At 52.2% G+C, this 24,871-nt stretch overlaps 1 protein-coding gene across 6 annotated transcripts in view; it reads right to left on the minus strand.

Moving 5' to 3' along the window:
• Positions 1-24,871, minus strand: part of JAKMIP1 (janus kinase and microtubule interacting protein 1) — a 141,116-nt gene that overhangs the window by 97,025 nt on the left and 19,220 nt on the right. The window contains exons 1-2 of one of the 6 annotated variants that reach the window (XM_049108647.1): positions 22,958-24,198; positions 22,263-22,384 (exon numbers count right to left, since the gene is read on the minus strand). The exons of 4 other annotated variants lie outside the window; for them this stretch is intronic. The gene's annotated coding sequence lies outside the window, so the exon portion shown is untranslated. Of the gene's footprint in view, positions 1-6,836; positions 6,959-22,262; positions 22,385-22,957; positions 24,199-24,871 lie in introns of those variants that run through there. One more of the 6 variants, XM_049108644.1, reaches the window with a different exon arrangement.

Genomic DNA, 24,871 nt, shown 5'->3' on the forward strand with positions numbered 1-24,871 from the left:
GAGTTAAGAGCTGACAAAGACTGGCTCTGAAGGACTGCCTCACCTGTATCCCAGGCCCTGATGGCCCCATCATCCATGGGGTCTTTTAGGGCACCCCATCATATCACTCCTCCACTTAGATGGCTTCAGGTGGTCCCCCCACCTTGGGGTCCAGCCCAAGCCTGCCAGCCAGGCCTACAGCATGCTACCCACATGCCTCTGCTTCCTCTGAAGCCCCCCAATGCCACCCTCACTCAGCCCCCTGAACCTTCACTCCCCCTACTCCTGGGCATGGGTTCTGCCCCTATGCCTCCCTCTACCAGAGGGCCTGGATGCCCTGTGGATACCTTCCTCCTCAGCTAACAAGCCTCCCCGAGAAGCATCTGTAATCTGCATCAGGGCATGCATGGCTCCCATGCTCCCCCCTCAACTAGCCACCCTGCGCTGGCATCACCTTCTACTTGTTCTCACCAATCACTCATTCATTTCACCCAATCATTTATTCATTGAAGGATTCGTCATACCTCCACTCTCCTGGACACTGTTCTCAGCACTGGGAACATCAAACAGCCAGAAGTTCCTGCCCACCCAGAGTTTACCTTCTCTGAACATTCATTCCTTAGAAGCAAGGACCCGAGCTAATTAACTTCGTGCTCCTGGACCCGATCTACCTCAGAGCCCGGTACTGAGTAGGTACCCAGAGAATAGTGAGTGACCAAATGAAAATTAGGCATGATTTCCATTGTAGGACAGCTTTCTGGAAAAGCTGTGGGTTGGGTGACACGTACGCTGCTAAGTAAACACTAGGGTATCCCAAGTTGAATGCCAGCTAGCGTGCAATGATTTGATGGCAATGGTGCATCTATTTTAGATCAAGAGTAGGGCAACTGTCTTTCCTGGTGACAGACTCCATGCAGACAACTGACTTGTACTCCCAAATGCTGGCTCACACCCAGCAGATTTTCCCTAAGCAGGAGTGCTGCCATTTTGCATTTGTTTCTTGCTAAGCAAATAAGGATTTCAAGCCCCAGCTTCTGTACTCCAGGAAATGCACGCAAACATCCCTTTTCTCCACAGCCCTTTGCAATAAGCTGGACCCCACCTAGAATCCTAATGCTTCCTATGGGCTTGGCTCCATGAAGGGCAGGTCCACCTTTTCAAGATGGCGGAGCCAATTTCTTCCCCTCTTCCACCCAGCTCCATTCGCCAGCATTTCCTGGGGGCCAACCACGTGCTGGGAAAACTGGAACTGAGAGAGTGAGCTTGTAGCTGTCCCTCCAGGAGCTGCAGCAAATGCGGACTTGCATTTTTCATTTATTTTCCACTTGTTCACTGCTTCTCTCCCACACGTACCCACACGGCCCCACAATACACACCAAATATAAAGTCCAGGACACTGGGACCTTATTTGAAAATTCCTCGGAACATCCATCCTCAGGCCTGGCTTATAATAAGCACTCACTCTTCTTTTGTGAGTGAATTCCCAGGCACAGAGACACAGAAAAGGACAGGGGAGTTCCCAGCCAGGGCCAGGGCCTGGATAAGAAGACAAGGGGAGAAGGCAGACAGACACCCAGGTTTCTGGTATGGGTAACCTAGTGGTGTCACGGGATGCTTTTAGGTTTGCAGGAGGCAGGGGGAGCTTGCAAGAGGCTGCAGAGCTGGCCCAAGAACATGCACCTAGGAAACAGGAGACTGGTGGTTTGCACCCTGGCCTGATGTCATCCAAGGTCCTGGGGCTGGAAGGCTGGTCAGGCCTGAGGGCCTGAGAGCCTGAGGCTCATGTTTATGGAGCAAAGGGCTTTGCAAAAGTACCAGTGCCCAAGTGTCTCCCTTCTTCCTGGCTGCCCAGGAATTTCAAGTCTTTAAGACAGCATGTGACGTCTTGCCTCTGTGGGCACAGGGCCAATCTACAGAAACACAGACTCAACCAAGCAGATTGCTTTGTCAGGCCTATTCTTTATAAGTTATGTTCTTCAAGGAAAAAAAAAAAAAAGCTTATCAAGGAAAAACTGTGAGGGGTGCAAAAAAGAAGACAAAAGTAATTTACAACACCCCCCCGCCCCCGAACACACACAACATCCTGGCAGCCTTCTTTCCCCAGGAAATGACCTGCAGTGAGCGGGCACTCGGTCCTGGCCAGCTCTGCGCAGACCATCACACTCGACCCTCAAGTCTTACCAATGAAGAATTATGCTCACACTTTACAGACGGGAATGCAGAGTTTCAGTGAAATCAGGTGTCAGGGCCCAGGGCCGCCCTGGTAAGAAGTACTGAGTCCGGGACCTGAAGCTAAGGCCGGACTCTAAATCACAGAATGTCCCACACATGCCCAGGATGAAGGGAGGTCCATTTCATCAGCCTTCCAAAGATTATAAAATTGGCCAAAAAAATTATCTAACTTAAATCCAATATTTACATCTGCTCCCAAAGCCCAAGTTATATCAAGTCCTCATCCTACCTGTGGGGTCTTTTTCTCCCAACCGGGCTATAAGCTCTGTAAGAATGAGGCCACGGCCCACACTTGCCTCCCCACAGACATAGAGCAGGTCCTAATCGGCCACCAGGCTCGAGAAGACGAGACTGAACCCTTCTTACCTGGGCAAAGGATGCCTGGGTGGCTCAGTGGTTGAATGTCTGCCTTTGGCTTAGCGTGTGATCCTGGGGTCCTGGGATCAAGTCCCACATCGGGCTCCCTGCGAGGAGCCTGCTTCTCCCTCTGCCTATGTCTCTGCCTCTCTCTTTGTATCTCTCATGAATAAATAAATAAAAACCTACCTGGGCTCAAAAGCTGGCCTCAGGACCTCCACAACCTCATCCAGCTGGCGGTCAGGATGTGTAGCACAGCCCAGCTGAGCCTCCCTGCCAGCGCCCAGCCCTTCCCATGGAAATCCGTCCCCCTCACTCCCTGCCTTGGGCCTCCAGTCTGCCCTCCTCTGCACCCCTGCTCCTTCCCTCCACGTCTGCCCACAGCACCACCCTTCTTCCTAAGTCTCCACCCCACCTAAGGCCCAAGTCGTCCAAGGCCAATGCCATGTTCATTCATTCAACAAACACGCACAAAGTTTGCAAGCACCTGCTATACGCCCAGCTGTGGGAGGAAAGGGGAGGGAGACAGGTAGTACCCCTGCGCCCTGGCTTCCCTCCAGCACAGAACATCATACCAGGTCAGAGAGACAGAGGACTGGGCAGCTCCTGGGGCAGGCCCTGGGCTCTGAGCTCTGTGTGTTTCAGCTCAAGGGCCTTCATAAGGCTTTGAAATAGATGGCCTTTATTCTTCCCATCCCACTCCCATTTCAGAGAAGGGGACAAGGGAACCCCCCAAAACTAAGTGACCCACACAAAATCGTGAACCTGGAAGTGGTGCCCACCCCTCAGAGTCCTATCTACCTGAACCCTGCCTATTGTGCTGTGAACTTCAAGGTCAGTGTCTCCTGCTCATCCACGTCGGCGTCCCCAGGGCCCTACGCAGGGCCCTGACGCAGCAGGGACACAGCCCTGCTTGCTGAACAGAGTGGTTTCTGCATCCAGGAATAGACACCCGCTTATGCTCCCGGCTTTGACGTGGCGTTGCCGGCCCTCCGCGGCCTCCCGATCTTGATGAATAGCCCACAGTGCTGGCAGCGGCTGCATCAGCGTCTGTCTGGCTTCCTCCCTGAAACCCAACAGACTCCATCTGGGCCCCAGAAAATTGCCTTGATGCTCTGCTGGTAGGGAAGCAAAATCTTTTTTTTTTTTTTTAAAAAAAAAGCACCTTTGTGGGTACGGGCCTCTAAAATCAGCTGCCTAGACCAGGACGGGAAGCAGAGAACATGTTCATCCACACTTGGGCACTAGGGGCCTCCTCCCCAGCAAGATACTCATGGTTTCTCCAGACAAAAGATGCCGCCCCGCGCTGGAGCAGGTCAGCCTTTAGGGAGCTGGAAGGGGAAGGTGGGGGCAACGTCGTCCGTTCTTAACGTGAGATTCCTAACTCCTCGTGTTGTCCTGAGAGGTAAGTGAGAGATGATAGAAGGAAAAACAGTTGGCCCAGTGCTACGCACAGGATGCACGCTCACCAAACATTAGCTCGGGTCCGTAGGATCACTTCACTTGGTAACCACTGTGGTCCACACCACTGGGCCTGATGCCCTGGAACCACAGGGAGGGAGGGAGGGAGGGAGGGAGGGGAGAGGGAGAGGGAGGGACAGGGAGAGAGGGACAGAGGAAAGGGCGCAGAATCTACCAGGAATACAACAGCCTACCCAACAGTCCCTAAATGGGAGCCAAAAAGCGGACTTCTTTGGCTTCTGGCCACAGCGCCCCACGGCGGCTGAGCTGGTGAACTGCCCCAACCCATCCAGGCCCCTGGAGGAAGCTGCCTGGGGTCCAGATGCCCTGTCTGAGCCCACAGCCCCTGAACTGGGTGCCCCACAGGCACGGCCGCCCACCTGCTGCTGAAGGGAGACAAGGCCTGGCCCAGGGAGAGCTGGCATTAGCCCTCAAAGACACTGGCCGTCTCTAAAAGAGAAAATGGGGCATTTGGAGCCGGTATCTGGGAGTGCACAGACGAATCCTTGACCCCTCAGTGCAAACTCTGGTTCTCTGATCCTGAAACTTAGCAAAGTCCCCTCCTACAGAGCCTCCTCATAGAAGCAGGTGCTCCTTGGCAATTCCAACAGAGCCTCGCCACCTGCCTGCCCAGCTGAGGACCACACCCATGCACGACCACCTCCTTGACAGGTGAGCAGGCCAGGGCGGCCGGTCCCTCCACACCAAGCCCCGCCCGATGTCCTGCCTCTGGCACAGCACCTGTGTGGCACCTGCCAGCACCCACCCCTCTGTAGCGTTGGGCCTAGGCTGGGTCTCCAGACGTCAGTCATCCGGGTGTGGCCGCTGTGACTTCTGTATAAAATACGTACAATGTATGCTCATTTTTAAAAAAATCAATTTTACCACAGTTTTGTCTACACTTGAAGTTACAGGTCAAAGAATTCTAGCAGCCGTGATTAAGAATATTTTGGGGGAACCCCAAAAAAGTTCCAGCACACCCCTTTGCAACTTACCTTGATTTGCTTAATATTTTTCTTTACAATTACTGACTTTTAAAAATGTATAAACACTTTCAGCCTTGGTCTGAATGATATAGCATCCACCAAAAACAAAACAAAAACACGTTTCATGTGTTATATTTTCTGTAACACACACTGAGCTAAATACTATTAAAATAAAACACGCCTGGCCACGTGCCGCCTAAAACCTTCTCCTGTACCAACAGAGCCACACATTCCATGGAGAAATGACCACTCTCTGAGGCCCCCTCCAGCTTAGGAAGCCTGGATTCCACGGCTGATTCAGAGTCTAGCCGGACGCCTGCATACAGCAGGGGCTTACTGTCTGCTAAAAAACAGTGATGATTCAAGGCCCAGTTTTCCATCTCTCACCGCCCTAGACCCACCACCCCTGGTGGGAGGCAGCTAGCTGATTGCCTGCAGGGCTGATAAATACCGCACTTGGATCAGCTCTGGGGGCCGAGGAGGAGGAGGCAGACTGAACAGGACACCAGGCGGACACAGAAGAGAAGCAGAGGGATGGAGGCACCGAGCCCGTATTCTGGGAGCTGCATCTTAGCCCACTAAGTTATTTTAATAACTTGGTCGCTTTCACATCAAACTTTTTGCAAGAAAAGCCTTCCGAGATGTCGCATCTGCTTTCCCAGAAGGGATTTACCACAAAGCGTGTAAAGAAAGACTGGTCGCCTTCCAAGTCCCAGTTTCAAGACAAGCTAAATAATTGAAGGGGAAGCCTTCTGTGCCCTTAGCAATTAGGCAAGGAATTTGTCAGATGGCTATAGTCCTTTAAAAAGATAGGAAATGAGTATGAGCGCATTTCAGCCCTGGAAAGAGGCACAACCAAAGAGGTAGACACGAGGAAATTTAGGGAGACTGTCAAGAGCCCTACGATGCTAGGCTCACCATGTGCAGGAACCAGGGCCCACCTCGGCAGGCCAACCTCCTTTCAACGTACTTATTATCCAGCCCTACTCCAACACCCCACACCCAGCCATGACCTACTGACATCACCCCAAACACACTGCCACACCTGTACCAACACCAGCTCATCAGCTGGAACAGCCCTTCCTTCCTTCTCCACCTGGAAAACTCCTATTCATCCCTTAAAGGCCGAGGGATGATGGTCATCACCTCCTACAAGAAGCCTCCGGTCACACACAACACAGAGCCCACAGGGGTGGGGGCAAGGCTAAAACCAAGTTCTAAAGGACCTTCCCTCCTTGTCCAGTGTGTAAAGGAGTTAACAGTTTGTGCCCACTTTGGGCAGCAGGATGTCAGGGAGGAAAGAAACAAACAGAGAAACCATCCAGACCAGCGTGGTGGGTAGATGTTTCCAGGGGCAGCGTGGGAGTCAGGCTGAGACTGGATTCGTGACATGAGGTCCATCCTCCAGCATCAAGTCATTATATGCTTGGCTATGCACAACCAGAGCTTCCGTCCACAGAGCCGCTGCTCTGCCCAAGCTGTGAACGCAGGCAGCATACAGAGCAAACAGTCCCCGCTCCACCTGCAATGCAGCATCAGGACTCACCCCACCACCACAGCCAACATGTGCACAGCTCTTGCCACTGGCTCTGCTCATTTCCTCCTTACAATAGTCCTACAAGGTAGATACTATTATTGTCCCATTCAGGGATGAGGAAGACAGTGTAGCAAGGCAAGGAACTTGCTCAAAAATGCCCAGCTGATGAGTGGGAAGGAAACACAGGCAGTTAGGCTCTGGGGCCAGATGTAGTGGTTCAGAGAACCACAGTGAACTCCTACCTTACCTTAAAAACTCAGCCCAAGGATCTCTGCCCAACTCACCTTACAGAAACCACGGAGGAGGTATGCAACTATATAGCTGCAGGGACACTCTTGGATGTGCTGTTTACAATAGGAAAGTACAAAACCAACTACATATTTGCTAAATACCCAACAACTAAGTGTATTCTAGAACATCTGTACAATGGAATACTACGAAGTCATTAACACTGAAGCCCTCTGTCACATTCCGGTTTGGAGTCCTCCTGTCCTGGGACCTCCTGGAGTGCTGGTGAAAATGTAGGTTCCGGAGTCTCACCCCAGATCTGATGAATGGCAAAGCCTGGAAGGAGGGCCTGGCAGTCAGAACATAAATTTTTTACGCATGAATATTTCTGCACAGCAGTGTGTGGTACGGCTGCTGGGGTGCATATCGGTTGCCATGGAAAGGATTGGGCTCCATGAGAAATTTGGTTCACTGTGGGGGCCCTCAGTGCCCACAACAGTGCCTGGCACATACCAGGTGCTCGAGAAATAGTGTGTGACTGAATGAACCCATCAATCAGCAAACTTCTGAAACGAGTCTGTTTAGCGGGTCTACGTCTCTGAGCAGTCCATGTGCTTTTGGGGAGCAGGGACTGTGAGCATCTCTTCATCCCTCGGTGCCCACACACGCCAGCCCTAGGACGTGGTCTGCCAGCAAGTGAACAAAGAGGCACTGCTGCACTGTATCCATCCTGTGGGACCCGCTTTTGCTCTTTTGAACATTTCTGAAATTAGAATGGGTCTTACAGCCTAATGCTGTCACTGTTGCTTTTTGTCCCTTCCCCTAGTGGTACAAAAATAACGATGCATCACTCAATTGATGGCATCTTAGATTTAATAGAATCCGGTAACTAACAGAGTCCGTGACGCTGATTTAAAAAATTAAAATCAGATGCCGACACAGCTAACAGATTGTTGTGCACTCCCTTTCTTACAATTTGCAAAAATTAATCCAACGCCATCTGTTCTAAGCTTTTGGCTTCAGCCCTCAGTAGTCCTGGCCATCCAACTTTTAGTTCCTGAGATATAAATTCAAGATCTTACGCAAATGGCAGGTTCATCGGTCTTCACCTGGATGCTCCTGATAGCATCAGCTGGAGGCTTTTCCTACAACATCTTCCTTTGAGGCGTAGGATGTGCCAGAGGCCAGTGTTGGGTCGGAACTGGGTTGCAGCCAAATCCCCTAGCCCTGGATGTCCAGCAGGGCGTGTGGTCTGCCCAAGACAGCTGTGGGTCCTGCGCTGACTTCATGGTACCCTGAGGACCTGCACCTATGGGCTGACGCTCAGCAGCCCCACGTGTCTTCTAACTGGTCCCACAGCTGGTAAGAGAGTCGAATGCCCAGTGCAAAGGCATCTATCTGAAAAAGGGGTTTGGAGATGGGAATCTGGCCCACCACCCAGGGTTGTTCTGAGAACCAAGGGAGATTCATTTGAAAATTCTCTATAATGAGCAGCAAGTTCTACACGAGGTAATTAGTGACATTTAGGAAGCTACAACATGTACATACAGAAATCCTCACTTTCTGATAAAAACCTCAGCATGTACTTTCCATCATAATGCTCCCCTTTTTGACTAAAACCCATTCCTGTCTTAATGTTTCCACACTTCCCCTGTGGCGCAGGCCATCATAGCAGTGAAGCGGGGAGAGCTCAAGTCAGAATCCCGGCCCGGCCACCACCCATGTCCCCCACCCTTCCCCACACCAAGCTACCTTGGACACGGCCCCCGAGCTCTGTAAACTGGAATTAACTGAGTATCTCTTCACACTCCCAGTGCATAGACCTGCGTCCCTGCAAAGCCACAGGCCAGAGTCTTGCATGGTGTGGAGGGAGGTATTCCCAGTGAAGTTTTTGTTTATAGTCAACAGTGGCGGGCTGCCTCGGCTTCCCTTCTAGGGATCCTTTCATTCTCCCCAAACAACAAAGAACAAAGCTAACCAGGCCTGTACAACAGAGAAGAGTTCTCTGGGCAGTACTCCCAAGGCTACAGCCCCAGGGAGCAGTGCAACGAGCCGGGATGGTGGGGATCTCGGAGATGCTGCCAATGAGCACAGCGCTATGAAGGCTCATGGTGTGGGAAAAAAAGGCATCAGGGACTGTGCCTTCAGAAGCTCCTAGGTTGCTCATCTGGCTACCCTGGTGCAGGCTCGGCAGGGGAGGTGGCAAGCCAATACCTGTAAGTTAAATAAAGACTCGGGTTTGGGGCCATGGGTCTGCAATGACCAAATGGAAACTAGGAATGAAGATACCCTAGAAAAGCTGGAGCAGAGGGCGATCACCCCCACAGGGTCTTCTGGGCTCCGCCCACCCCCACTCTAGACAATAGCTGTCCTCCTCTGACAGGAAGTCCATCTTTTTTAGCTTGAAATGAAATCTGGTTTGAAAACTTCAAGCCGGAAGCTTGTGCCTCTCTCCACAGGGAGGAAAACTAGGCTGCTCAACAGATCAATGGGACAGAAGAGAAAGGCCAAAACCAGATTCAAGGGCAGACAGGAATTTAACACACATAAGTGGAGACAGACACCAGCTAATCCACAACTACCACACTGGGTAAAGGACTAGATGCTTTGGGAGCAAATAAAACCGGATATACCCTTAGATCCCTACAGCGAAACAACTTGCAGGTGGATTACAACCTGAAATAAACACAAAGGAACCACAAAACAAAGAACCCCCCCCCCAAAAAAAAAGGATATAGTAAAGGAGGTAAAAAGTCTAAGCAGCCACAGAAGGCACCAATGTTGAGGCTCTGCGGACAGAAGGCATCGCAGACAAGAACATCAGACCACAGGCTGGGAGAAGATATTTGTCCCATATCACAGACCACAGGCTAATATCCTTAATGAACCAAGATGCTTTACAAATCAGAATTGCCTTAAGCAACATGACAATAGAAAAATTAGGATGAATTATGAAGAAGTGATTCCCCAAAGAAGAGAAAGCACGTGGCCATCAAGGCGTGTGGCCTCGTCGCTAACGGACGGAATGAGGACCAGAAGGAGAATTCTCACTTATCCCATTAGCAGAGATGTTCAATATTCATTGTTGGCAAGGCTCTGGGAAACTGCTATTCTCACTCACTTTCGGTGGGTACAAATTGGCATGACTTTTTCTGGAGTGCTGTTTGACAATTTCTGTGAAGAATTTAAATATGGATTGCTTTTGCTCACTAGCTTCGCTTCTAGAATCTACCCCGAGGGACTGATTGGACAAGGGCATAATGGGAATGCACAGAACTGGTTAAATAAAGCATGGTGAGCCCAAACCATGGAGGCTGTGGGAAGATCTCAGGCACACCCGCTGCATGTGAAAAGCCAGTCACAAGCAGGGAGATCTCCTTTCTCAGGGAAAAACCCACACAGACAGACACCTGCTGACATCACAGCCCTAACAAACAGGGTGAACCAAGGAAGCTATTTCCATTTGGGGGCAGGCGGAGGAGGCTGTGTGAACAAAGAGAATTTTGGAAAGAGAAGGTGGCCTGCTCCTACCAAGGGCAGGGGAGATGGAAGAGGGTCGCTTTGGGCCAAGAAAACAGGGGAAGAAATGAAGACGGGGAAGAGTGTAAGGCACACATCTGTTCTGAAACACACTGATGGGGTTGTCAGGGTCCCCTGAAGCAATGGACAGTGGCTAGATGCTAAAAACAAAACACAATTGCTCTCTTTCCTATATACCAGCAATAAGCAATCTGTGCAGAAAACTGGAAGGTGATTCTATTTATAACCAAATCAAAAGAAGCTATGAAAAATATTCATAGCACAGAATATTCAGGAGAGGGGGGAAATGATATTTATTAAGGACACAGAAGGAAAACTGAACTGAGCCCAAACCCCCAAATCAACATCCCCTTCTCTCTGGCCCTGGACCCCCCTCCTCCCCACCTTTCCCCAAAACCTCCCCACCCTGTCCTCTCTCCAGGAGTGCCTCACCATCAGCTTGTCACACTCAGGTTACTCCCATTAAAACAAAACAGAGCCCCCCCACCATGCCTTGTGCCCAATCTCCCCAACCTCTGCCTCTCTGTCCTTGTCCACAGTCATTCGACACTGTCTCCATCTGGTGTCTGCACAGACTCCTCACTTCTCTGCAGCATGGCTTCAGTCTCTGCAGCTCTGCTGGCCTCCACTAGCTCCATCGGCCTCCACTTACCTCCCCTGGCCTCCGCTTACCATCCTTGTGCTCTTCAGACATTCACTCACCTCCACGGACCTCCCCCTCCCCTACTCAGATCTCCACTAGCCCCACTCACTTCCCCTGACTGCCACTCACCTACTTGGACATCCACTGGCCTCTACTCACTTCCCTTGACCTCCATGTTGCCAGACCAAGCCCATATTTTGTAATCTAACTTATTTGACCATTACTGGGGGCTTTGACCCCACTGACCACAACCTTCCTGCCCAGATACGCTCTTCCCTGATGATCATTGTCATATTTAGTCCATGACGTGATGATCCTCATTGCTCAAGATCACTGAATCCTCCCCACATGCAGGTACCATGCTGGAACATGACAGTCCCATCATCTTAGTCCACCCTCTGAGGGGAGACTGCTACCGCTGTCACTTTGTAAACAGGGAGCCCCAAGGCACTGAGGGTTTAAGACCCGTTGTCCAATCCTGCCCTGTTCTCTTCCCACAATGCAATGCCACCACATGGGCCGTGGGAGGGCTCTATGGAAACAGAAGTCATCACAGACAAGTGAAGCCCTTACTGGAGGCAGATGCAGCCTCCCCAAGGTTAGGAGTCACCTGGGCGTGGAACTCTCTCCAGTGACTATACATAGCCGTTTACCGTTGAATGCACAAAGGCAAGGGCTTTCAGCAACAAGACATAAAAGTCTAGTTTCCATTAAAAAGCTCCCTCTGGCTACCCAGTGGACTCATTTTGACATAAGAGTGGAAGCAGGGAGGCCTGCCATCCAGGCAAGAGGATGCACCCCCAGACTGGCCAGCTGATGATGCAGGGTCCTGGGAAGGAAAGGCGTGGGCTCTGGTTAGACAGCATCATTGCCATCGAACACTGGTGAGGTCCTCCATCATACCCCCCAACAGCCCTCAGACCTCACATCCTCACTTCCTTGGTCACTGCTCCCAGCCATATTGGTCTCCTGCTGCCACTCAACCCACTAAGCGTGCTCCAACCATGGGCTATTTGCACTTCCTACTTCTCTCCCTGGACCATTCTTCCCCCAAACACCTGCATGACTTCCTCATTCCCCTCAGGCCTCTCCATAGTTCTAGATCTCAGCACACCCCCCATCTCATACATTTGTCTGTGTGGGTGCTCCATCTCCCCTGCTGTCAGATGACCGCCAGGAGGACAGAGACGTAGTCTGTCGTGCTCACCACTGTACACCCCAGGGCCTAGCACAGCTCATGGCATGTAGTGGATGCTCAGGGTCATGATTAGTACCTACTGGGTTCAACTCATTCACATCCCACATGCCTAGTGAGCATCTATTCTGAGTGCCACCCATGTGGCCGGTCCCTCCCTGCCTCTGTGAAGTTGTCAGTCCAGTGAGGAAGATCACTGGGACAGAGAGGATGTCAGAGCTCTGACAGGGAACCCCACAATCCTGTGGGGGCCCAAGATTCAGGGAAGGTCCTGGAGACAGTGGCCCTGAGCCACCTGAGCATCAGCACCAGCAAGGGCCAGCCGGGATGAGGGTTGGACCCTGGGAGAGGAGGGGCTTTGATCAGAGCACAGGTTTAAAGCCCAGAGGAGAAAGAAAAGGGGGCTCTTTGGAAGAACCACCTGATTTCCTCCAGATTTCTCCAGCCATTCAGTGGGGACCACTCACTGAGCACCTCCTCCATGCACAGCCCCCAGGTACTGGGAAGCTAATGTCCAGAAGGAACGTGCACATGCCACCCTCGAGTGGGAGGAGCAGACACACATCAAACACACGTACAACTGAGCAGATTAGCCCCTGACAGGTGCTCTGAAACTGGCCAGTGGGAGGCTCAAATAGCCCTGGACACAGAGGTCCCCAGACTTTTTTTCTTAAGATTTATTTTAGAGACAGAGCATGTGAGTTGGGAGAAGGAAAGAGAATCCTCAAGCAGACACCCCCCCCCCGCCGCGCCCCAAGAAAAGAGCCCGTCATGGGGCTTGGTCCCAGGACTCTGAGATCCTGACCTGAGCCGAAATCAAGAGTAAGCCACTCAACCGACAGAGCCACCCAGGCGCCCCTTCCCAGAGACTTCGAGCAAGCAGTGATGCCAAGCAGGCTTCTGAAGGAGGCAGGAAAGCTGAGCAGTGAAAAGGAATGGCACATTCCAGGCAGGGGAGCTGGTGCACCAGGGGAAAGCAAGGAGCCCAGGTGGTGGGGAGGCGGTCAGGAAGGATCATTGGGAGGAGCTGGGGATGCACAGGCCACACGGGTCATGCTGGAGCACCCCTCGTGTCATGTTTGCAACATGTACCCCACTGATACAGTGGAGCAGCCAGGAAGAGGAGGGTTTGCACGGGCAGATCGTGAGTGCTGGCTCAGCCACATCTGGGATGGAGCAGGCTGGGACCAGACGGGTGGCTGAGAGCTCAGCAGGATTGGGGGGGGGGGCAGCAGGGGGCTTGTGGGGGACACACTACTGAACTCCAACTTCATCTTACTGAAGGACAGTGGAAACCAGTGCAGGCCGCTGCTCCAACCAGTAATGTGACTCAGCTGTAGGAAGGTCTGCCAAGGTGGTGGCCAGCTCAGGCCACCAGGGGCCAGGACACAGCCCAGCACCACAGCTGAGCCAGCTCCTGCACAGTCAGGTCAGCCAGGGGCCTGGGAAACCCTGCACCCATGAGAGCCTGACCCTGGCCTCTGCCGATGAGGTCCCTGGGGAGCTGAGTGGCAGGGGTGGGTAAAAACAGAGGTCTTTGCTCTTCTACACAATCTCAGTAAGGTTTTACATTGTTTTAATTCCCAAAATGCAGATGTGATCGTACTTTATGTAACAGGCTGACTTGCACAAGGCAGTATGGCAACGGGGAGGTGACCATCCCATCCCATCCATCAGCTCTCCCACCGTCAAGGCCACCTGCCGAGGATGCAGCATTACCGTGTCATCAGCATCCCCATCTTAAAGGGGAGGAAACTGGCTCAGCGGGGTTGAGCGACTTGACCAAGATCACCCAGCCAGGAGCTGGGTATGGGAGCCAAGGGTGTCTGCTTCCAAAGCCTGTGTCCTTAGCCAGCAGCACTACTCACGACCCGACAGGCCAGCAGACACGGTCCAGGAGGAGTTTAAGGAGGGGGTCCGGGACTACGGAAAGACTGTAGGACAGCTGGGAGGACTGATGGACAGCCTTGCAAATGCAAGCCCATGCCTTAGCACCTGCAAAGCCGCTCACTGCTGCGCTCTCCCACCACCAGCAAAGCACACATATCCATCCCAGCCAGGGCCCCCACCGTGACCATGTGAGGGCACGGCCTGGGGCATGAGAGATGCTGGAACATCCAGCTCTGCTGCCTCCTGATCAAATCCAGCCTCAGGCTCTGCAGGACTTAAAATGGAAAGAAACGGCTGTGCTCCTGAGAGCTGGAGGCCTGGGCTCTGCAGGGTTCAGACGCTGGGGTTCCTGGGATGCAGACTGTCATTCACTTCCCGGGGCTGTTATCACAAACACGCACAGACTTGGTGGCTTAAAACAATACAAAGTAATCTCCCATGGCTCTGGAGGCCAGAAGCCCAAATTCATATCACAGAGCAGAAGTCATGGTGTCAGCAGGGCCTCACGCTCAAGAGGTTCTAGGGAAGAACCCCTCCTTGCCTCTTCCAGCTCCGGTGGCTGCGCGTGACTCGGCTGGTGGAGCCCCTACCCCGACTTCATGCTGCCTTCTCATCTGTGTGTCACATTGCCTGTCTCACCCTTATAAGGACACGTATCATTGGATTTAGGGCCCACCCACATAATTCAGGGTAAGTTCCTCCCTTCAAAATTCTTATTGGCATCTTTTGCCATGTAAGGTAATATTCATTCTTAGCATATAAGGTAGCATTCACAGGTTCCAGGAATTAGGGCGCACACATTTCTTTGGGGGGCCACCATTCAGCCACAACAGATACCATATGCGGAAACTAGCCAACAGGCAAGGTCTGTTAGCAGCCACAGAGGCAGGCTGCAGTCCAATATCCCAGATGCATAAAGCATAGGCTCTGGGCTCACCGCTCTAGCTGTGGGCCTCGGACAAGTTTCTTAACCTCTCTGTGCCTCAGTTTCCTCAACTATATTGGTAGTCTCTATCACTCAGGGTCTGGCAAGCATTGCATGCAACAATCCACCTCCAGTACTTTGGACAGTGCCTGGCACACCAGATGCACTCAGTGACAGCTGCTGTTTTTAGAATTCTCGAAATCCATCTTACTCCAAACCTGCTCCTCCTCCCTGGTTCTGCAAAAAGCCACCCTTGAGGCACCTGGGTGGCTCAGGTGGTTAAGCATTTGCCTTTGACTGGGGTCAGGATCTCAGGGTCCTGGGACTGAGCCCTGCATTAGGCTCCCCAGTGAGGAGTCTGCTTCTCTCTCTTCCTCTCCCCTCTGTGGTCTCTTCACTCTCATTCTCTCATAGATAAATAAATAAAACCTTAAAAAAAAAAAAAGAGCCACCCTCCAGTGAATTATCCAGGCCTGAGCCTTATGAGTCCTCCTACATGACCCCCCTCCCTCCCTCTTACAACTTGCAGGCCCCAAGTCCTGCCAGGACTAGCTCCTTCGTCTCTCTGTCCCTGCTGTACTCCTGGAACAGCCCTGTCTCCTCACTTACCTCCCATACCCACCTTCTCACCCTCCACCAAATCCTATTTCATCAGAGCTGATAAGACTCTGATGGTGGTTAAGGGCAACAGTCCCCAAATTTATAGTTGTTATGGCAGGGTAGGAAATGAATACAGTGTAAAGATGATGGAAATACAACCCACAGGATGGGAGAAATGCGTCCAATAAAAGGCCCATATCCACCATAAAGAACTCATAATTCAACAATAAAAAGACAATTTCATTTTAAAATCGGCAAAGGAAGACATCCAGATGGCCAACAGACACTTGAAAAGATGCTCAACATCACTCATCAGGAAAATGCAAATCAAAACCACAATAAGGTATCGCCTCACACCCGCCAAAATGGCTAAAATCAAAAACACAAGAAACAACAGGTGTTTGTGAGGCTGCGGAGAGAGGGGGAACCCTTGTGCGCTGTTGATGGGAATGCAACCTGGTGCAGCCACTCTGGGAAACAGCATGGAGGCTCCTTGAAAAATTAAAAATAGAGCTACCATATGATCCAGCAACTGCACTACTGGGTATTTCCTCAAAGAAAAACAAAAACACTAATTTATACGTGTGTGTGTGTGTGTATACGAAATCTGGGTGTCCTTCTTAGCCACTGGCTAATAATAACCATCATGTATCAGATTCCCCGGCCATCAGTTTATGAGAATCACATCAGTGGTTCTCCAAGTGCATGTATCAGAACCCCCTAGGGGAGCTCACGAGGCTCAGCTCTTGGAGGCCCAGGCCATTCTCCCACCACCGCCCGTGTTTAAGAGCTGCTGCACATGACAATCCACACTAGCAGGACAGACTCACCTACTAACCAAAGAGGGACTCCTGGATGTCAGGCACTGTTTATTTCTCCCACTTTACAGAGAAGAAAGAGCTCGCAAGAGGAGAACAAAGTTGCTCAAGGTCCCACGGCCCAGCAGGGGAGAAGCAGAAGCAGAGTCTCCCTGTAGGTCTCTGACTCCGAGGCACCTCTCCCGCCACAGGCAGGAAGGGGAGGCTCGGGACAAGAGGCCACTCCCCAGGGCCGGGGTCCAGCAGCCCAGGGAACAGTGAGGGGGCCCACCCCTGGTTCAAGGGAGAGCTGTTCTCAGCCCCACTGCCCACTGGAAACACCAAGAGAATCTATTCTTCATACCACTGCCTGGCTCCACCTGGCCACTGAACCAGAACCCTCTGCAGGCAGGCCTGACTTAGCATCCTGTTACCTCTCTGGGCACCTAGGCAACCAGGGTACAACGCCCAGCTCTGGAGCAGTGGGTCTCAACCTGGGCTGCAAGTGAGCATCTCTGGAAACCAACAATTCCCAAGGCCTGGGCTCTGCTCAGTCCCACCGACTCAGGACACCAATGTTGGGTCCAGGCCTCAGTGGTTTTTAAATTGATTCCAGTGTGCAGCCAAAGTAGAAACCTCTGGCAGGGGGCCCTACATGCTCCAGTGAGGTCCCCAGGTCAGGAGTGCCAGCATCCCCCGCAAACGTGCTAGAATTGCAAGATTTGAGGTCTACCCTAGGCCTCAACACTCTGGGGTGGGACCCAGCAGTCTACGTTAGCCAGCCTTCCACGTGATGCTGATGCCACCTCCAGCGTGATAACCTCTCTCGGAGGGCCTGGCTACTGGAAGTAGGGCCACAGGCCAGCCACCATCACCACCATCACCCATCACCCCCAACACCCCCATCACCCCATCATCCCATCATCCCCAGGCTTTTGTGAAACCTACAGTCTCAGGCCCCACCCAAACCCACTGAACCAGCACTTTCAAGTTAAACAAGGTCCTCAGGGGATTCAGGCACACACCAGGGAGTGAATAGTGCCCACTCTTTCTCCCCTCTCTCCACCTCCACCCTTAAATTAGAACCCCTCATCTCAGCAGGGGTGAGGCCCATGTTCCAGGTAAAGGGAGTGCCACACTGACAGGCATGTCTCAGTAACAAGACCAGAGTCACATAAGCCTGGGTCTCAGGTGACTCAGCCACTGAGGACAGGACTGGTGGCAGCTCAGGGTAGTGGTCCTCAACCCAGATGTGCCTGACAACCACCCTCCGAGCACCTTCAATTCCCCTTCATTGGCCCCTGCTCAGCAACATGGACCGAATGGCGTGGGGGCCCTGAATGTGCATTTCCACCAAGTGCCAGGGTGACACCTGGTTTAATATTAAAAAGTCTACCAGGCTTTGAATCCTCTTCTAACAGGCACTGTGTGGCCCTGAGCCTCAGGCATCTCACCTGGAAAATGGGCCGTGGTGGTCACAAATTATAGGTTGTTGTGAGGGAGCAGATTTGGAGAGCTAAGGTGATTATAATAATGCCTGTGACATGCTGGAATTTCCAGTTCTACTGCCACTGCCACTCCTACCCCTGGGCCCATAGTCACTGCCACCATCACTTCCACCACCACCACCATTACCATCACCATCTCCACCCTCCCCACTAATAGCACCATCATCACCACCATCTCTACTACTACCACCTTTACCACCATCACCATCTCTACCATGTGCACCAACATCATCACCACCATCATCACCACCTTCACCACCACCATTTCTACTATTACCACTTTGACCACCATCACCTTCACTACTACCAACATATCATCACCACCCTCACCATCACCCCTATATCCACCACTATCACCATGATCACCATCTCCACCCTCCCCACCAATATCACCATCACCACCACCATCATTACCACTATCACCTTCACTACTACCACCATATCATCATCATCACCACCATCACCAGATATTCACAATACAGTCCCAACAGCAAAGAACGCTGGTTTAGATGGAAAGACAGAAAGAAATTGACAGAGAGAAGGACAGAGAGCCGGCTGTCACATAAACTGCTTCCATTTGCTTCAGCATTTGTTCAAAACCTAATGCCAAAGGCATAAGTGCAAAATAGTGATCGGTGTGGGAAGATGGAAGAGGAATCTTTGCGTGTCCTGGATACCCATAGTTCAACCTCAACAATTACCTAGCGCAGGTGTGCTCTGAGGGCATGACATGTACTTCTCATCTCCAAATTCCACCTCCCTACACAGGGTCTGGCACAGAATCAGGGGAGTCAACAAGCCCTGATGTTCCAAAGCCACTTTCCCATTCAGCTTATGCCTCCATTCAACAGGGAAAGTGCTGGATTCAAAACTGGTGAAGTGGATATTTTTGCAAAGCTATGTAGATATGCAACAGCTAAGCATTACTGATATTCATGTTAATATCAACAATTAATGGAAACACAGAATTTCTCACTTCTCCACAATTTCCCCAAATGACACTGACCATTCCCAGAACACATCCCATACAGTACCATACAAGAAACCCAGCTCTACTCGCTTCCTGTAATATAACTCCTTTGAAACAATGGACAATGCTCGAATATCTGCAATCCCACACTCAGACCAGTGGGCCCCTCTGACCTGAGATGGGGGATGAGCTTAGGAGAGCTGCTCAGAGCAAGGGATGCTTTCCTCTACACCTGCCTGAGCATGTGCCTGAGAATCTCGCCGCTTATTTCTCCATCCCCACTTAACTTTCAACTTCCTCAAGCTGGCAGGGACCCCATCTTTGGCATCAATCATACAAGCTGCAGATGACATTAATAGATCCCAGCTGCGGAAAACTGCCTCTAATGAGGAAGGAGTCAGGATCATGAAAGATAAAGAGACCTAGGCCAGCCTCACATCTAAATCCTGTGCTGCTTCCTGTCACCCCTAAGACCTCCGGCAAACGCCTGACTGAGTGCTAGGGACAAGGGAGGGCCCAGCGCTGCCCCAGCCCTCAGGTAGCTCATGGCCACCCCATCAGCCCAACCCACATAGGGCATTAGCACCAGGAAAGAAACAGCCAGGGCATGGGAGCCCTGGGGAGGCAGTGTCCACATTCCCTAAAGTGACCTTCTGTCACCAAACAGCCAGGACCCTGGCATTCTCTTCCCCCGGGGCCAGGAGGCACATTTTGAATGAGAAAGCTTCTCCTACCTGCAAGGATCTGCTCATGCTCATGAGGCTTCCTCACTCAGGATGCCTCCTGTGCCCATTTGTGCACTCCACAAACACTGTGCATCTCCTGGGCTCCCCACTCAAGTGCAGACTGTGAAACAGTCATAGCTGCCCTCGTGTTACCCAAGACTTGGCAGGGGAGGTGGTGTGGATTCAGAGGATTGCAAAGGATGAGGTCAGCACAGAGAGCCGCCTCGGGGGCTTCCTAGAGGAGATGATCCCCACACTGCATCTTTGAGGAGAGGTAGAAAGCTGGGTCACCAGGTGAACAAAGGATTAAAAACCATAAAACATCAAGCCCTGCAGGATATCCACACACGTTCTTATGTGTTTCCACAAGCACAGGAAAAAGTCTAGGAGGTTCCAACCTACCACTGGCTACCCCTTAGGGGATGGAGAAAATGAGGATCTCTTAACTTCTATATTCTCTGAATAATTACCACAACAAATAGTATTCGTATACCCCAGCCATTTTAGAAGGCAATACAAATTTAAGAAAAACTTAAGGGAGAATAGAAAATTTGAAGGAAAGTTGGTCCCAAAACAAAGATTCTAAAAATATGATATCTCTAAAGAGGGAGGAATACATTTTCTCAAAACCCTCTGCCACTATTTCAAAACTGGACCCAAGAGTCTGCTCAGAATTGAGCCCTGGGGCAAAGGAGTCCTCTCTGCCTCAAATTAAGACAAGGATGGAGAGGTGAGCACGGAGCCGACAGGTGGGCCCCGAGATCCTCAAGACACCTCCCTACCTAGCATACCTAGCAGCCAGCCCTTTTTCAAAGGTTTTCTTCTACAAAGCTGCAAAACTACAGGAAAGTTCCAAGAATAGTACAATGAACTCCTTATACTTTCTTCATCTAGACTCACGGATTATTCAATTTTCCACATCTACTTTGTCCACCAATAAAGGATACGTTTCTGTTTTTGTGAACAATATGAAACTACAGACATCAGAGCAATTCACCCTTTTAAATGCTGTGGCTTTTTTCTCTTCAGACCAAGGACATTACGAAATCTCAACACAGTAAGCAAACCCAGGAAGTTTTATCATGGATACGTTTCATATTCAGTTGTCAGCAGTTGTCACAATATTGCTGATGCAGCAAAATGATGATTGGTCTTGACCCAAGCCTCAGAGCACTCATTAAAAGAAAATGTTTATGGGGACACCTGGATGGCTGAGTGGTTGAGCATCTGCCTTGGGCTCAGGTCGTGATCTCAGGGTCCTGGAATCAAGTCCCACATTGGGCTCCCTGGAGGGAGCCTCCTTCTCCCTCTGCCTATGTCTCTGTCTCTCTCTCATGAATAAATAAATTTTAAAAAGAGAGGGAGAGAAACTGCAGGATGCAGTCATGTCTCTGTCAGAAGTATTCTAGACCACAAACTTCCCCGAATTAATCAAGTAGAAAAGTAAAACCTGATGATCATGAATAACAAGCATCATCAGGTAAAGGATAATCTTTGACAACGGGGCACAGCAGCTGGAAGGGATTCTGGGCAGAGAGAGAGAGAGCATTACAAGTCTTCAGCGTATGCCAGCCCTGGTCTTTGGCTCCTTGTCTAAGAAAACACAAGCCACATCCCCCAAGCCTGACTGCAGAGTCTCCTCTGTCCTTGGGAGCTGGCAGCTGGACCAGTCAGGCCACGGTGCAGAAAAACACCTGGCCTCCCACCTCTCAACCTGCTGAGTCACTCTGGAGAAGTCACACAGCTGCCCTGGGCCTCAGTTCCCATCCCCGAGGGCCCCTGGAGCAATTACGATGGGTGCCCAGCCTACCCACAGGCTCTCTTGAGCAAGGGCTACTGGGAACGCAACGCCCCATCCCCTCCTGGCCCAAACCCTTGTCTCCATTCTGATCCCTCAGCATTCCCAGCTCAACCACGACCCCCATTTCCCGGCTGAGGACTGGTTTCTTCTGACCCCCCTCCACAATGTGTTCCCCACTGGCCACCCCCTTACCCTCTGCCCCACCCACCCGCTTACCCGTGGTCACCCTGAGCCACACAGAGTTCTGATTCACGGTCCCTTAACCCTGGCCATTACCACTTCTCTAAGAATCAGAGAACAGTAAAATATATTCACAGACTGGCTGCTCCCCACTGCCCCTGGGGTGAAAACCACACTCCTGGGCCCGAATGAGGCCCCCTCATCTGTTCCCCTGCCTCCACTTGCCACAGATCCACCCCAACTCTCTGGACCCACCAAACCAACTCAGAGAGCAGCAACCCCAGCAGGTGGGTGAATTCTCTAAGGGACCACTGAGGCCATGGGGGTTCAGAGAGGTTGAGGAACTTGCCCGACGTCACTCAGCTCAGGAGTGACAGACCCAGGTCACAAATAAGTGAGATCCCTCGTTCTACATAAAAAGCAAAGTGTTTCATGGACTTGCAACTTTCTCTATTCACGCTGCCTTGGGACAAGGCTGAGAAAACAGTGGTTCAAAAGGTGGTGGGGATGCAAATGGAGACCATTTTCTTGTTCTTTTTGCAAGACTTTCATCCCTTTCATATAGTTTTTATGTTCACGGTGGGAAACTATTAATGACTAGCAGATATCTGTGATAAAGAGTCCCAAAGGCAACTCGCTATCACTCCATCACGGATGCACTCCGTACAGGTGATAAAGTTGGGGGCCCGATTTCGGCTGAGGACTCACCCAGCATGGCTGGCACCAGGTGGGATGTCCCACGCAGCTCTGCCCAGGCAGACGGACGCTGCCCTGGACCACCACCTGCCCACACCTGCCCCATGCTGGCCAATCCTCCGCTGCCTCTGAACCTGGAAAAGACTTTGGATTCAGGGCTCAGCCTTTTTCTCTCCCATAAAGTACGAGACGCTTCACAACTCCCTATGAAGAGGTTAAAAGGGTAAGCATGTATTTACTCAATGATCATTCTGAATCCCACCAAGACCCCGGTCTTCTCTGAACCTGTTCCCTCATCCACGTAAGGGCTGGTAATACTGACATTCCTCCCAGTGGATGAGGTGCCCTGCTGTACAAACAATAAACAGCACCACTACCATTTCTTGAGAACCTATTAAGGCCCGGTTACTTTCCCAGGCACTAAAGATGCAGGGACGCCTGGGTGACTCAGTGGTTGAGCGTCTGCTTTTGGCTCAGGGCGTGATCCCGGGTCCTGGGATCAAGTCCCATATCAGGCTCCTTGAATGGAGCCGGCTTCCCCTGTCTCTGCCTCTCTCCATGTCTCTCATGAATAAATAAATAAAATCTTTAAAAAATAAAAATTATCTTAAAAAATAAAGATACAGAGAAGAACAAGGCAGTTCTGCCCTGGGATGAATGGAGGTCTAGCGGAAGGAATATAAATCCCTAAAGGGCTTGAACTTGACCTTGAGCCCAGCAGGGAGCCATGGAGAGGTTTCTACAAGGTTGGACACATGCACTTCAGATTAGTTGCTCAGGCTCCACATGGAAGGCTGCCTGGAGGGGGCTCCCTGGAGATGGAGACAGCGTGTCCCCATCTGCTGAGGGGAGAAGAGGCCAGAAGCAAGCCATGGGTAAGAACATTTTAGGAGATAGAACCACAGAGGACTTACAGCCCCAGTGCAGGGGACAGGGAAGAAGTCCTAAAGCTTAAGTTACGCTGTGTTGTACATTTTGATCTATTTTCGAATCTCTCACATTTACCAAGCTCCTTATCAGTCCTGGCTGCTGAGCTGTTTCACTGCAGGAATGAAAAGCACCACGTCACCCTGACCCACTCGGAACGGGGCAGTGGGGCCGAGGAGATGAAGGGCTGTGAGATAATCACTCTACATCTACAAATGGGGAAACGGAGGCTCTCAGAGGTGGATGGATAGGCCTAAACTTCCAGTGAACCCGCAGCAAGACCAGGGATTTGAACACAGATCTGTCAGGTCCCAGGGCTTGTTTCGTGGTATCCCCTACAGGGTGGACCTCCTAGCAGCATCCACAGCCTGGGTCGCCAGAAGGAGTCAGAGCTTTTCAAAACGGTGGGCGGGGTACAGTCTTTGCAGGCATGAAGTGACCTGGACACCCACTGGCATCCTGAAACTACAAAGGGAGTTTGGGGGAGAGGGTGTCAGCAGTCAGACCTCAGGCTCCCTAAAGGGAAAAATACTTAGCAAACATTGATGTAGAGAAGAAGTGAGCTCCAGACTTGGGAGGGACACTTTAGAGGGCCCCCTGGTCCCATTTCCCCAGTGCACAGATGAGCCAGAGAGCCTAGGGAGGGTGTGTCTAATCCAAATGTGCATAGGGCAGCAGCACTGGGCCCTGGCATCATACCCACCTGCTCCAGGAAGCCCTCCATGATCACCAAGATCCCTCCCTCGAAGGCCCAGGCCTCCCCCGAAAGCCTGTCAGTCAGATCCAGAGTGGAGCCCCAGCTCTATCCCTCCCTGCCTATGGGTCCCGAGCCCAGGCTGTCCTGCCTCCTGGGCGGTGGCACAGATTAAGTGAATTAAGGCAGCCCCTTCCCTGCCTGGCCTGCCGACCGACCCAGACAACTGATGATGGCTGCACCCCTCTGACACCTGCACTGCCACCCGCCTCGGGGCCACCATCCCCATGACGCCCTGGGAAGCACCTGGCTCCACCGTGCCTCTGACCCTCTTGCGCTGGGGGGCGGCCCTCTCCCCTCCCACCCCTGACAGTTTCCCCCACTTATGCAGGCCTCCTCCCCCACGCCCCTGCCAGGCCTCCCCTCCTCACCCCTGCCAGGCTCCACCACCTCTGCAGGCCTCTTCCTCTACCCCTGCCAGGCGCCCCCTTCCCACCCCTGCCAGGCTCTCCCACCTCTGCAGGCCTCTCCCTTCCCCCTACCATGCCTCCTCCTCCACCCCTGCCAGGGCCCCCCTCCCCACCCCTGCCAGGCTCCCCCACCTCTGCAGGCCTCTTCCTCTCCCCCTGCCAAGCCTCTCCCCAACTCCTGCCAGGCCTCCTCCCCCACACCTCTGCCAGGCGCCCCCCTCCCCACCCTGACAGCCTCCCCCACCTCTGCAGGCCTCTTCCCCTACCAGGCCTCCTCCCCCATGCCCATGCCAGACCCCCCCCCACCCCTGCCAGGCTCCTCCACCTCTGCAGGCCTCTTTCCCTAGGCCTCCCCCTCCACCCCTGCCACGCCCCCCCTCCCCCTGCCAGGCCTCCTCCCCCTCCCCCTGCCAGGCCCCCCTTCCCCACGCCCCTGCCAGGCCTCCCCCCACCCCCTGCCAGCAGGCCCCCAAGCCAAGGCCAGTCTGCACCCCAGGGTGCCGAACTGACCCCTCAGGGCCCGGCCCCGC

Source organism: Canis lupus, chromosome 3 (assembly GCF_003254725.2).
Source record: "Canis lupus dingo isolate Sandy chromosome 3, ASM325472v2, whole genome shotgun sequence".
Lineage (NCBI taxonomy): Eukaryota > Metazoa > Chordata > Mammalia > Carnivora > Canidae > Canis > Canis lupus.